Genomic DNA, 14,032 nt, shown 5'->3' on the forward strand with positions numbered 1-14,032 from the left:
TGTATATGAGTGGGAGGTTATAAATAGGAGCTGCCTCATATGGGCCAATAGGCCTTCTGCAGTTACCGTTATTCTTATGTTCTCATGTTCTGTTCAAGATGTTCAAAGCACTATGCAGGTAGCCACAGCACCCTACCATTGTTTGGTCCATCTTAGAATGTTGAAATGAATTCTCATGTTCCTTTACAGAATAAACTTGTGGAAAATTATTAATTTACAGGATTTAGTGACCAGGATTCTGATAATAGCAGGATTGTGGTGATAATTAGCCCTGTTGGCAGTATGGTGGGAGGAGTAATCTTGGTGAGGGAGGGAGGGAGGTAGCGTCGTCTACTGATTCTGCGTGGCAGCCTGTTATTGTCTGAACTCAGCATACCAGCTTAGTGGTTCGCTATGTTGAAAACAAATGTAGATTCTTATACTGTATATGATGTGTGTGTATATAGTGTAATAACAGCAAAAGGAGTATGTTGGGAGAAGGAATGTTGCCGAGAGAGGTGTTGGTGAAAGAGGGAGTGAGGTGGCGTCTGCTAGTGACCCTGAGAGCTTTATCGCTCAGCGCCCATTATTTGCTCAACTTCTCAGCTCCATCATGACTATAGTATGTCACGTACAATATTTAATTTTATTTTGCCGTGATCAGAGGCTACAATTTAACAAGAGAAAATAATTTTTTGTGCAGAATTTATTTTCGGCTCACCACAGAATTGTCCTTTATTATGGCCGTACAGCATGGTGGTTAAGTCTAGCCAGCCTGCTATCTGTCCGCACGGCCATGACATTAGGAAGTTTGCTGCTTTGGCTGCCGTGTTTGCCATTTCTTGGGTCAATATTCAGGCGCAGTGCTTTTGGAGGTCGAAAAGTTCTCAGTGATCCCTGGAGGCTCCCAGTCACCCTCCCTCCCTCCCTCCTGCTGATGTTTTTTTTTTTTCTCATTGTTTGGATGCTTAGCTTCCGAACTGGATTGCTAGGTAGCCAGCACAAGGGGTCCGGGGCTCCCCCATCACCCTCTCGGGGAGGGGATGGCTGTGCTTACGAGTGGTGCGACGGCAAAGTGTGATGTTTGCTTGTTTCCCTTGTTATCTTGGGGCTGGTGGGTGTTTTGCCTCTCCGGTTTTTGGTTGCAGTTTTCTTACCATGTGGGGTCTGTTTTGTTATGCCTACTTTTCTGGGTGCCTAACCCCATTGGATGGCAGATAACCCCCAACCATGGGGTGTTTGCCAGGGCCATTCCTCCCTGTACCTCTCTGAGGGGGCCAGGTTCTGGTTCATGGTCCCCGGTAGGCTGAACTCCATTGACTAATGCCCTGATCGAGCTCAAGTCATTTCCAGTGCTGTGCCTTGTGGTGTGGTCCTGTTCTGTGGTGGTGTGTGAACCAGGAGTAATTTCACAAGTACTCGGGGCTGCATATGCCTAGGGTTCCTTTCCCTAGGTGCCCAGTAGGTATTGCCCTTGTGGCTTGGGGTTATCTTCCACAAGTCGCTTGGGGTCTGCCTCTGTAGAATCTTTTGCTTCTCGGTAATTGCTTAATTGCCTTGGTGTCAGCTGGGGTGTTTCTTGCACCACTTGTTTTGTCACTGGTAGGGGCGCAAGGTACTGTGCAGCTAGTTTTCACCGGGTCGTTGTCCCTCATGCAGGGGTTTTCTTTTATTTTTGTTTCCTGCCTGGTGGGGGTCTGCCCCTTGGTGTTGGTACCCCTTCTATATAAATTGGTGGTCCTACTAGGTCCCTGTGAGTGTACACCTCCCAAGGGTTCAACTGTTAGTAGTTCGCTGGATAGTTTGGGGTGCCAGTTATCAGTATCTTGCCTGGGCTTCCCTTAGCAGAGCATGTAAGGGCCCTGGAAACCTCCTTTAGGGCACCGTGGTCCGATGGATGCATCCTCTGGGTCCCATCTCACTTCGTGTGAGTTTGAGGGTTGCTCTGTCCCCTTGTCTCAGGATGACAATCACCAATTTGTGCCTCCCTCATGCTGCCTGTTGGGTCCGTGACACCTTTAACCCGGAGTCCTGCGAGTGGTGTTCCTTGCTTGTACTCCAGTTCATCCAATCCACTGATCTTAATACTCGGGTGCAGGCAGCTTCGGCGTTGCATGCATGTTTTAGGTTGCTGCAGTGCGCTGGGTTGGTTACTAACCCGGATGCCCCGAGCCTGCCCAGTTTTGCATATAGGGATTCGAACTTGTGGTTGTTATCGCCTCAACTTTGTTTCGTCCAAGCCTCCCTTGTCCTTCCCCTGCTGTTCTTCGACCCTCTGCACCCAGTTCTGAAGTGTTTAAGGGTTTCAGAGTCAGGGCAGGGTTTAGTTGGTGGTGAGATTCGGGCAGTTTCAGGGGATGCTCCTTCTGGTGTGATGACGGAGGCATTCGAGCCTTTTTCTCCAGCCGGTGCTTCTGGGTGTGACCAGTGGGCCCTGTTTGTTCCAACTTTTCCGGTGGACTCTGCCTTATCTCTTGAGGCACAGGATTTGCAGGACGACTCGGCCCCGGGTCCTAATGTGGAGGTTCCCGAGGCAAGGGAGGGGGTTGACTTGGGGGGGCTTGGGCTCCATTTGACCCCGCTTGGGTGTTGGTACCCTATGAGCGAGGCTTGTTGTTGCAGGGGGGTGGGGTTTTCTTATCCTCTCCCTCCCTATACGATTTTGATATAGCATCAACCCCTCCCCGGGATCCCTCTGGTACTTCTGTTCCTCGCTTCCGAAGGTTTTCGGCTTCCCGCATCGTGCCCCATTAGGTGCGGGAGGCCATTGTGGCTCGAGGCCATCTCTTGCACGACCTGGATTGTGCCTCGATAATGGATTCTGCCTCATTTGTGATCGGTTTTTCCTTTCCTTACTGGGTGCGTTACGAGGTTCCGGAGTCGTCCTCTTTGGCAAAATAGCCTGTATTTTCAATGGCAGTATGGCATACGTTCTGTCGGTCCCACATGCTTCAGTGGCGAGAGGCCCTGACAGTTGTTCAGATTTACCCGGGGGGCGAGATTGAACGCTTCATTGCTTGTTTGTAGCAGTGTCACGGACATCCCTGTCCTTCTTTGGGATGTCAGCCTGTGTAGCTTCGCGTGCAGGTTCCCTTCCTTTCGGCTACCCTGGTTGCTGAGGACTTACTCATCTGTAACCATTAGGCTTCGGTCTTGCGTTTCTTTTCCCTTCTCAAGCTGTCTTCGGACTGGCTTAAGGAGGACATGGAGACGTTGGTTGCTGATCCTAGTTCTGGTGCGTTGGTCGCAGTGGTGCGGGCATCGGCTGCCTTGTTGAAGCTGTTTGTGCCGATCCTGAGGGAGGCTGTGTGTCTATTTTTTGCTTCTCGTTTTGGGTGCCATCAGGCGGTGCTCGCTCAATCCTTAGAATCCGCTTGAGCTCTGGCTCTTAGGTTTTCTATCCCCATTTTGTCCTTTCTGTTTGCAGAGTATGCGATGGTGCAGTTTCTGCAAACGGAGGTTTCTATTTGTCATCCCATCTTGGACTTTTTGGTTCTTAGGGGGGCCCGTGGGGTTTCTTCCCAAAAGGGTCATGCCCCAGGGCTCGAGGTTCCTCTTGTCGTGGTATGCCAGTGGTGCCATTTTCAGAGTCGCAACAGCCTTCCGGGCCGACGACGTCTGGTTGGAGCGGTAATTGCTCTGCTCATCTATCGGCTTTTCATAAGGGGCTTCGGCCCTTTCGTTGGTCATCCTATTGACGAGGCAATTGGGGGGGAGAGGTTCGTACAGTTTGCTCACGCCTGGTCCCACGATTTGTCGGCTTTTCGGGTCTCTTCATGCGGCTTGCAGTGGCATTGGGTGGCCCCTCCTTCTTCGGGGGGCTTGGAGCTGGCAGGGCAGGCTCTCTCTCTCTCTGTTGGGTCATCTTGGAGTGGGTTTGCTTGGGTGTGGACAAAAGTCCTCATCCCTCAGGTCGGATTCCCGCCTGTTTCCGGTTCTGAAACGAGACTGTGCGGACTTGCGGTACATTCTGGGCTTGTTCCATCTGAACCTCTGGGTCTATTGCTCCTGTTTTCGGATGACTTCTTTGTCCCAGGTCCGGCTTCTCTTGGAAGCGAGCGCTTGCATGGTGCCCCTGGAGCGAGTGGCGACCTCCTCCCGGGAAAGTCCCTCTTGTTTTTATCTTTGGTTAAGTAGCTCCGGGAAGCCAAAGGGGCTCTCCCAGAAAACTAGCGTTGAATGTAATGTAACATCATTTTTTGAGTTAGACCCGGAGTCTTCCCGGCAACCCTCCCTTCCTCCGGTCGGAGATTTTTCACAGTTTTTGACATCCAGCCTCTGAACTTGGGGGTGATAGCCGGTGTGGGAGGTCTGGAGCTCCCCCTTCCCCCTTCTGCAGAAGTGGGGAGCTGCACTGACAGTGGCACGGAGATGGTTGTGACATCATGCTCGCTTGTTCGTTTTTAGTTTGGAGAGTTCTTCTCAACAGTTTGGCTTTCAGTAGCAATTTCTGGAGGGAGCCCCTACAGCTCCACGGAGCTATCCATGGCTGATATGGATACCCTAACTATTTTGCATCAGTCGATGTGGGTGGAGTTCTAGACCTACTGGGGACCACGAGCCAGAACCTAGCCCCCTCAGAGAGGCACGGGGAGCAATGGCCCATAGAATTGCACATGTGATTTGGAGCATTCTGTATCTGCCATCGATCGGGACAGGCACCCAGAAAGGTAAGCCCCACAAAACAAACCCCTATTCTGGTTAACAACAAAAATCGACAAACGAGTGGACAGAACTCCCCCAGGAAAACAAACTAACAAGCATGACGTCACACGAGCCGCGCCGCATGTTTGCACAACTCCCCCCTCCCCGGGAGGGGGAAGGGGGAGCCCCAGACCCCTGCGCCGGCGATCCCCGCCCCAGTTCCTCGGCTGATGGGATAATGCACGGTCGTGTGGCTCCAGCTCCGGTCTTGTCTCAGTGCTGTGACTTGTTTGCAGTGCTGCTCCTACGGTGGTTGTGTGAGCTGGGAGTAGTATTCTCAGGTACTCGGCCTGCATGTGCTTAGGGTCACCTTCCCTGAGTGCCCTGTAAGTACCACCCTTGGGGCTTGGGGTTGCCTTCCACAAATCACCTTGAGTCTACCTCTGTTGGCTTTTTGCTGCTTGGCGTTTAGCTGCCCCAAATGTTTGGGGGTTTTCCTCCCTTGTTTACCTTGGTAGGGGGGTCTGCCTTGTGTTCCCCCCCCCCTTATATTAGGTTTGTTTGTGTGGTGGCACCCCCCTGCTTTGCCCTCACGGGTGGACACGTCCCGTGGGTTCAGCTCTAGCAGTTTGCTTGGTAGTTTGGGGCGCCAGTTGGCAGTGCCCTGCCTGGGATAACCCTTAGCAGACCCAGTCTAGGAGCCCTGGGAAACCCCCCGGGGGCTCTCGGGTCCGATAGTGGAGACCCTTGCATCCCCTCTCGCTTTGTGCGAGTTGAGGGTTGCTCTGTCCTTTTGTCTTAGGGTGACTCTCCTTGTTTTTTGCCTCCGTCATGCTGCCTGTTGGGTCGGTGACACATTCGACCCTGAGTCCTGCGAGCTTTGTTGCTTGTTCGTGACTCCATTCACCCAGTCTGCTGATGAATTCCCGTGGGTGCAGGCAGCTCGCGCGTTGCGAGGTAGGTTGTTGCAACGCGCTCGGGTTTGTCGCTTCCTCGGACGCCACGATGCTGCCCCGCTTTGTGTAGGGACCCAGACTTGGGGGTTTTGGTTGCTTTGGCCTTGGTTCCTTCGGCCTTGGTTCCTTCCACTTCCCCTTGTTTTTCTCCCTCCTGCTTCCGGCCCCTACGCATCTGCAGGCTTCGGGGTCGGGGCGGGGTTAGAGGTTCTGAGACTTGGGCAGTTTCGGGGGTTGCCCCGTCCGGGGTAGCTGCGGAGGCATTTGAGTCTGTTCCTCCAGCCGATGCTCCGGGGTCTAACCAGTGGGCCCCTTCTCTTCCAGCTCTCTCGGCTGCCCCGGCTTTTTCTTGTGGGGCTGGGGCTTTGGAGGGCGACTTGGCCCTGGGGCCTGTTGTAGAGGCTCCTGGGGTTGGGGAGGGGGGCCTTGGGCTCCATTGCGCCCCGCCTGGATTTCCGACCTTCTGAGCGGGGCTTACTGTTGCGAGGAGTGGGGTTTTCTTTCCCCCCTTCTGCGTACGATTTGGGCTTGTGTTCTGTCCCCGGGTCGGTTCCGTGTCCCTGTGGTTTTTCGGTTCCGTCTTCCAGAGGTTTTCGGCTACCCGCATCTCTTCGCCTGTGGTGCGGTTGGCCTTTGCGGCTTACCTCCTGCGTGTCCTGGAATTTGCCTCCATACTGGTTCCTTGTAGCTGTTTGGGCTCCTTGTAGCTGTTTGCGCTCCTTTGTAGCGGTTTGGGCTCCTTGTAGTGGTTTGGGCTCCTTGTAGCGGTTTGGGCTCCTTGTAGCGGTTTGGGCTCCTTGTAGCAGTTTGGGCTCCTTGTAGCCGGTTGGGCTCCTTGCCGCCGGTTGGGCTCCTTGCCGCCGGTTGGGCTCCTTGCCGCCGGTTGGGCTCCTTGCCGCCGGTTGGGCTCCTTGCCGCCGGTTGGGCTCCTTGCCGCCGGTTGGGCTCCTTGCCGCCGGTTGGGCTCCTTGCCGCCGGTTGGGCTCCTTGCCGCCGGTTGGGCTCCTTGCCGCCGGTTGGGCTCCTTGCCGCCGGTTGGGCTCCTTGCCGCCGGTTGGGCTCCTTGCCGCCGGTTGGGCTCCTTGCCGCCGGTTGGGCTCCTTGCCGCCGGTTGGGCTCCTTGCCCCCGGTTGGGCTCCTTGCCGCCGGTTGGGCTCCTTGCCGCCGGTTGGGCTGCTTGTCGCCGGTTGGGCTGCTTCTCGCCTTGTTGGGCTACTTTTCTTTCGCGTCCTGCGCATGTGCTGTGGAAGTTTGTTTTGGCTCCGGGCGGTGTGCACACGTGGTGTTCTGCATCCATTTATCTCAGGGGGCTTCGCCTCTCGCTCTTTTCTTTATCCAATCCGTGCCCCGTTGCTTTGGGGGTGTTCTGGAGCGCCGCTGTGGGGAAGTCACAAGGTTTTTTCCCTGCATTCTAGGGTGGGGAGCCTCCTTCACTGCTCCCCTTCTCCTCTCCAGCATGGGCTGGAGAGGAGATCCGCCTGTCGAGCGGATTCTGTGCTTCATGGGCGCTCTTGTTTCTGCTCTTGGGGCTGTGTATGGGGACAGCCCTAGTTGGGCTGCCTAATGTGTTCCTTCGATTGCCTGTTCCACTGCACACGTTTCTTCTACAGTCCCTGTGGCTCAGTTGGGTGCTCGGTTTCTGCCTGTGTCCCCTTGTGTGCCACTCATGTTCCGATTTATCTTTATCTTCTCTGTCGCTTCCTCAGGGAGTGTGGTGACGTTCTGCTGCGGTTTTGGTACTGCGGCTGCGTGTTGGGGTTGGTTGTGGCATTTTGTTCGGCCCTTCCGTGCTCCTTCTGGGGCCCTCCTTCCTTGCCGGTCTTGCTGTGCCGGGCCTGGTTTTTCCATGTTCCTTGGATTCTCTGTCCTGTCCTCGTTGTCCTCGCCTCGTTGAGCTGGCTGGGGATGAGCTTGGGGTCTTCGTCTCGCCCCTCGCCTATCCGATTTTGGTTCAAGTTGCAGAGCCTAGTGGCTCCCTTCCTTAGTGTTTTTCACGGCTGCCCCGGGGTTTTTCTGGACACTGGGGCTTTGGGGGGACAGCTCGGCCCCAGGGCCTGCAGGGTGGGTTCCCGGGGCTGGGGGGGGGGCTAACGTGAGGGGCCTCAGGCCCCGTTGGTCCCCGCCGGGGTATTTCTACCCCTCTGGGCGGGGCTTGCGGTTTTGTGGTGTGGGGTTTTTCTGTGCCTCCCGTCGGCCCCTCCCTGGGCTCGGTTTCCTTGTCCATTGTGCCCTTTGCTTCTGTCCTGTCGGTGGGTGCTTTTCTACGGTCTTCGCCCCTTTTTTCCGGGACGGGCCTTCTCCGTCATGTCCCCCTCTTCTTGGGGTTTCTGCATGACTTTTGGTCTAGGGTGTGATGGGGTTTTTGTGCCGTCGTCCTTTGTGTTTGCTTCTTTTTGTTCTCGAAGGTTCGGGACGGTTTTGCTCCTTCCCGTTTTCTGGTACGTCTGTCGTCATTCGGTTGAGCTTCCCTCTGGTCTTTTCTAGGGCTTGTGGGTCCTATTCCAGGCAGTTTCTGGGTGTTTGGCCTTGTTATTCTGTTCATATCTCTTCTCTTAGCGCTGTCTCGGCGCTACTCATTTTCCTGAGGGCGATTTTCCTTCTCTTAATGAGTCTTTTCGCTCCTGCCCTTCTGCGGGATGTTGGTGCGGGGCGGCTCCTTATGCGGGATCCTTCCCTGTCGGCTGCACTTGTGGCGGTGGACTTGCATGCTTGTGGCATTTTGGTTTTGGTCCTGCATTTTCTTTTCCCTCCTGGGGCTGTCATAGGATTGGCTTGCGGAGGATGTATAGGCACTTGGGGCCGTTCCTGGGTCTGGCACCTTGGTTTCTGCTGCTAGCGTTTGGTATCGATGTTCCTTCTGTGCCGTTTCACAGGCTGTCTCGTGCATTGTTTCACCTCCGGCCTGCTCACGCACTGCCTGTACCGTTCTGGTCTTTGGACCGGGTGCTCTCCTGTTTTTCTTCTCCTTGGTTGTTGTGGCTCCTTCGGTTCAGGTTGGCTTTGCCTCGGCTCTCTTTTTATGTTGGCATTGGCCTCTGGGGGTCGTGTGGCAGAGCTTCGTGCTCTTCTCAGGCGCAGTGGTTTTTGGCTCCTGTGGTCGTGGTCATAGGTCTCTTCGTCTGCAGCCGTTCTCCCTTTTTCTAACGAATGATGTGCCTGCTGCTTTCCGAAGGGGTCCTTGGGTTGTCTCAACTTCGTGTTGAGGTGTGGTTCACCGACCGCCTCCCGGGTATGTCCCCTTGTTTTCTTAGGTAGTCTTTGGTGAATAAGCTCCGGGAAGCCGTAGGAGCTCCCCCCAGAAAACCAGCGTTGAATGTAATGAAACGCCATTTTCTGGGTGAGTCCCGGAGGCTCCCCGGCACCCTCCCGCCCTCCGGTCGGCGTTTTTTTTGCGGTTTTGATATCCAGCCTCAGAACTGGGGCGGGGATCGCCGGCGCGGGGGTCTGGGGCTCCCCCTTCCCCCTCCCGGGGAGGGGGGAGTTGCGCAGACATGCGGCGGCGAGGCTCGTGTGACATCATGCTTGTTAGTTCATTTTCCTGGGGGAGTTCTGTCCACTCGTTTGTCGATTTTTGTTGTTAACCAGAATAAGGGTTTGTTTTGTGGCGCTTACCTTTCTGGGTGCCTGTCCCGATCGATGGCAGATATAGAATGCTCCAAATCACATGTGCAATTCTATGGACCATTGCTCGCCATGCCTCTCTGAGGGGGGCCAGGTTCTGGCTCATGGTCCCCGGTAGGCCTAGAACGCCACCCACATCGACTGATGCAAAATAGTTAGGGTATCCATATCAGCCATGGCTAGCTCCGGGGAGCCTCTGGGACTCACCCAGAAAATGGCGTTTCATTACATTCAACGCTGTTTTTTTTAATCAGATAGGGTTTGCTTTGGGGTACCCACCTTTCTTTGGTGCCTGTCTTGGTCGATGGCAGACATAGAATGCTTCCAACCTCACGAGGCTTTCTATAGGCCATTGCTCCTCGTGCCTCTCTGAGGGGGGCCTAGGTTCTGGTTTCTGGTCCCTGTTAGGCCTAAGAACTCCATTCACTTGGCTGATGCCACGGTCTAATTCACTCATATCAGTCCGGATAGCGCCAGGGAGCCTCTGGTCTCACCCAGAAGATGGCATTTCATTACATCAATGCTGGTCTTTTAGGTCCAGATAGACAGTTGGCCAACCATCTCTTTCCTGTAGAATCTCTGTGATTCATAAAAACTAAGTAGATTTGTTACACAGGATCTTCCTGTTCGAAAACCATACCGTCTGTCCATTATGATGTCATTATTGTATTCTCCAGGTGTTCTACCCATTGTTGTGTTAACAACAATGGATCAACCCATTTGGTGTTAGCTATTTTTTTCTAATGTTTTAACTACCATACTTGTTAATGATACGGGTTTATAATTTAGAGGGTCTTCTTGGATACCTTTTTTGTAGATTGGAATTATGTTTGCCTTTTTCTATGTACTGTATCTGCTAAGATTCCTGTGCGCAGGGATTGGTACCTGTTTACAGTCTGCTGGCTTCTATATTTTACCTATACTGTATATCTTTGTTTTATTTGGAGAAAGACCCATTATAGTATTGGAATTATTAAAAAAAAATCCTATTTGGGAAATCTTTACTAGATTTCAAAGATTCTGTATTTGGTATTTGTTGACTTTAAACGACTTGGTCATCTCTCAATCCTTTCTTTCACAGCTCCTACAGTCACCAGAAGAATAATACCTGCAGTGTCAGGACCCAGTGGTATTGAATAATACCTGCAGTGTCAGGACCCAGTGGTATTGAATAATACCTGCAGTGTCAGGACCCAGTGGTATTGAATAATACCTGCAGTGTCAGGACCCAGTGGTATTGAATAATACCTGCAGTGTCAGGACCCAGTGGTATTGAATAATACCTGCAGTGTCAGGACCCAGTGGTATTGAATAATACCTGCAGTGTCAGGACCCAGTGGTATTGAATAATACCTGCAGTGTCAGGACCCAGTGGTATTGAATAATACCTGCAGTGTCAGGACCCAGTGGTATTGAATAATACCTGCAGTGTCAGGACCCAGTGGTATTGAATAATACCTGCAGTGTCAGGACCCAGTGGTATTGAATAATACCTGCAGTGTCAGCATCCACACACACTGTCAGATATACTGCATACGTGTTGTCAGCAGCATTATGAAACACATTATGGTGTAAGAAATACTACATGTAGATGGGTAAGACTGTCTTCAGCACACTCATGTGAATGACTATATGTATTATCAATATGTCATGCATTATTAACATCTCATGCACTATGGTAACAAAGAAAATGTGTATTTAAATTAAATTTGGTGTATCATTAATTTTAAAATCTCAGTATTTATTAGTTCATTGTGTATGTGGTACAGTATTGTTTTTAATACTATTGTTTGGCAAGAAAACATTTTAAGATTTTCAAATTAATTATTTTTATAATTAGGTTCTAATATAAAAAAGTTTAATATATATTTTCAGTTTTAAAACATTACATACTTTTTCTCCTATGTGAGCCATTGTAAATGTTGAGAAAGCATTTAAAATAAATAATCTTTATACTGTATAGTAATTATGAATTTTTTCTTAGGTAATTTGCTCTTAAGCTCAAAAGGCTCTCCAAATAAGATAATATATCAGTGTTCTTAATGCTCAGAATTTATTTATTTATTTACATATTTACATGAATGGTATAGGGGATTTAAAAATAACAATGTGCATGGTACATTGGATCAGTAAGTTCTTGTAAAAATCACATACATATATTTTTGCAAATGACAGACCACATGAGGGTCCACTGTACCTGACTCTTGTGCTGTGGTTATATTTATAATAAGACATCCATCAGTTCTGTGGTTATATATATAATAAGACATCCCTCAGTTCTGTGGTTATATATATAATAAGACATCCCATAGTTCTGTGGTCATATATATAATAAGACATCCCTCAGTTCTGTGGTTATATTTATAATAAGACATCCCTCAGTTCTGTGGTTATATATATAATAAGACATCCCATAGTTCTGTGGTGATGTTTATAATAAGGTTCTGTAGTGAAACATCTTAATACTGTGGCTGTATTTATAATAAACCATCCCTCTCTGCTGTTGCTATATGTACAGTATGATAAAACAGTATAATTATAAATAAATTTATAATATATTTAATTTTCCTATACAAAGACATTTTGCTAAATCTTAAAAAAAAAAATTGCCACAAGATTTGTTTGTAATGTTTACAAAGTTATACACGGACACTAACTTTCCTGCTGGTGAACGCATGTGGAGACGTAGATTTGTATGTTTGCTTTTACACTTGCTGATTCACAGGAAATATTGTAGAGTATATTTTATGTCTAGCACATTTTATAATATAATAAGCACAATATTATCTTACTATTTATGAATAATACCTGTGGTTTACATATTGTAACTTTTTTCCATTCTCTTGTGTCTTTGACAAGTAATTAAATTGCTTTATATTCCTACAAAAGTTAGATTATTCCAATTGCTTATCTGATATTGAATGCCATCTGTTGACAACAGAGTTAACACTATAACCTGTGTGCTCTATTCTGGTTACTCTATACTGATTACTATGTAGTTACTTGAATTATTTATGTATCCGACAGTCCAAGTGTTTTTGGCATCTCTTAACAATATTTGCTTTAGTAATAAATAAAAGCTCATGCATTTAAAATTATATAAAAAATATATTACTAAGATTTATAAAGAACACAACAATTTATAAAGGAGACAAATACTAATAATAATTGTCTACAAGACTTAACTAATGAAATGTAGAATATTTCATTAGATAATACTTGCTTATTGGATCAAATAGCTGTAAAGGTTTATACAATCAAGAAAACTGTACAAATATTTATTCAAAAGAAAAATGTCATCAGTGTTGAATGTTTAAAATTATATTATGAAAACATCTCGCATAATAGCATACAAAACATTTAGAGAAAAAAATAAATACATTACTACTACTTTAGTAGTAGTAATGTACTACAACTACTTTAAAAAATATCAAAATATAAATAAGTGACCGTTCAGGAGAAAAGTCATATCACTGTAGAATGTGCCTGAAAGACTTTAAAAATAAATTATGGCTAATAACACACACACAAGGATTCATAAAGGAGAGAAACCATATCACTGTTCAGTGTGTCAAAAAAACTTTACACGGAAATCAAATCTAATAACACACATGAGGATTCATACAGGAGAGAAACCACATCACTGTTCAGTATGTCAAAAAGACTTTTCACACAAATTATCTCTAATAACACACATGAGGATTCATACAGGAAGGAACCCATATCACTGTTCAGTATGTCAAAAAAACTTTACACAAAAATCATCTCTAATAACACACATGAGGATTCATACAGGAGAGAAGCCATATCACTGTTCAGAATGTCAAAAAGACTTTTCACAAAAATCATCTCTAATAACACACATGAGGATTCATACAGGAGAGAAACCATATCACTGTTCAGAATGTCAAAAAGACTTTTCACAAAAATCATCTCTAATAACACACATGAGAATTCATACAGGAGAGAATGCATATCACTGTTCAGAATGTCAAAAAGACTTTCCACAAAAATCATATCTAAGAAGACACATGAGGATTCATACAGGAGAGAAACCATATCACTGTTCAGAATGTCAAAAAGACTTTTCACAAAAATCATCTCTAATAACACACATGAGGATTCATACAGGAGAGAAACCATATCACTGTTCAGAGTGTCAAAAAGACTTTCCACAAAAATCATCTCTAATAACACACATGAGAATTCATACAGGAGAGAATGCATATCACTGTTCAGAATGTCAAAAAGACTTTCCACAAAAATCATATCTAAGAAGTCACATGAGGATTCATACAGGAGAGAAACCATATCACTGTTCAGAATGTCAAAAAGACTTTTCACAAAAATCATCTCTAATAACACACATGAGAATTCATACAGGAGAGAATGCATATCACTGTTCAGAATGTCAAAAAGACTTTCCACAAAAATCATATCTAAGAAGACACATGAGGATTCATACAGGAGAGAAACCATATCACTGTTCAGAGTGTCAAAAAGACTTTTCACTTAAATCAAATCTAATAACACACATGAGGATTCATACAGGAGAGAAACCATATCACTGTTCAGAATGTCAAAAAGACTTTTCACAAAAATCATCTCTAATAACACACATGAGAATTCATACAGGAGAGAAACCATATCACTGTTCAGAGTGTCAAAAAGACTTAACACAAAAATCATCTCTAATAACACACATGAGAATTCATACAGGAGAGAATGCATATCACTGTTCAGAATGTCAAAAAGACTTTCCACAAAAATCATATCTAAGAAGACACATGAGGATTCATACAGGAGAGAAACCATATCACTGTTCAGAATGT

General features: G+C 47.8%; 1 long non-coding RNA gene across 1 annotated transcript in view; it reads left to right on the forward strand.

The window, feature by feature from the left end:
• Positions 1–10,483, forward strand: part of LOC138357088 (uncharacterized) — a 51,464-nt gene extending 40,981 nt beyond the window's left edge. The window contains exon 4 of the long non-coding RNA XR_011224754.1: positions 10,282–10,483. This is a non-coding gene — a long non-coding RNA (uncharacterized lncRNA). The remainder of the gene's footprint in view (positions 1–10,281) is intronic.
• Positions 10,484–14,032: the final 3,549 nt, after the last annotated feature.

This window comes from Procambarus clarkii, chromosome 76, assembly GCF_040958095.1.
Source record: "Procambarus clarkii isolate CNS0578487 chromosome 76, FALCON_Pclarkii_2.0, whole genome shotgun sequence".
Lineage (NCBI taxonomy): Eukaryota > Metazoa > Arthropoda > Malacostraca > Decapoda > Cambaridae > Procambarus > Procambarus clarkii.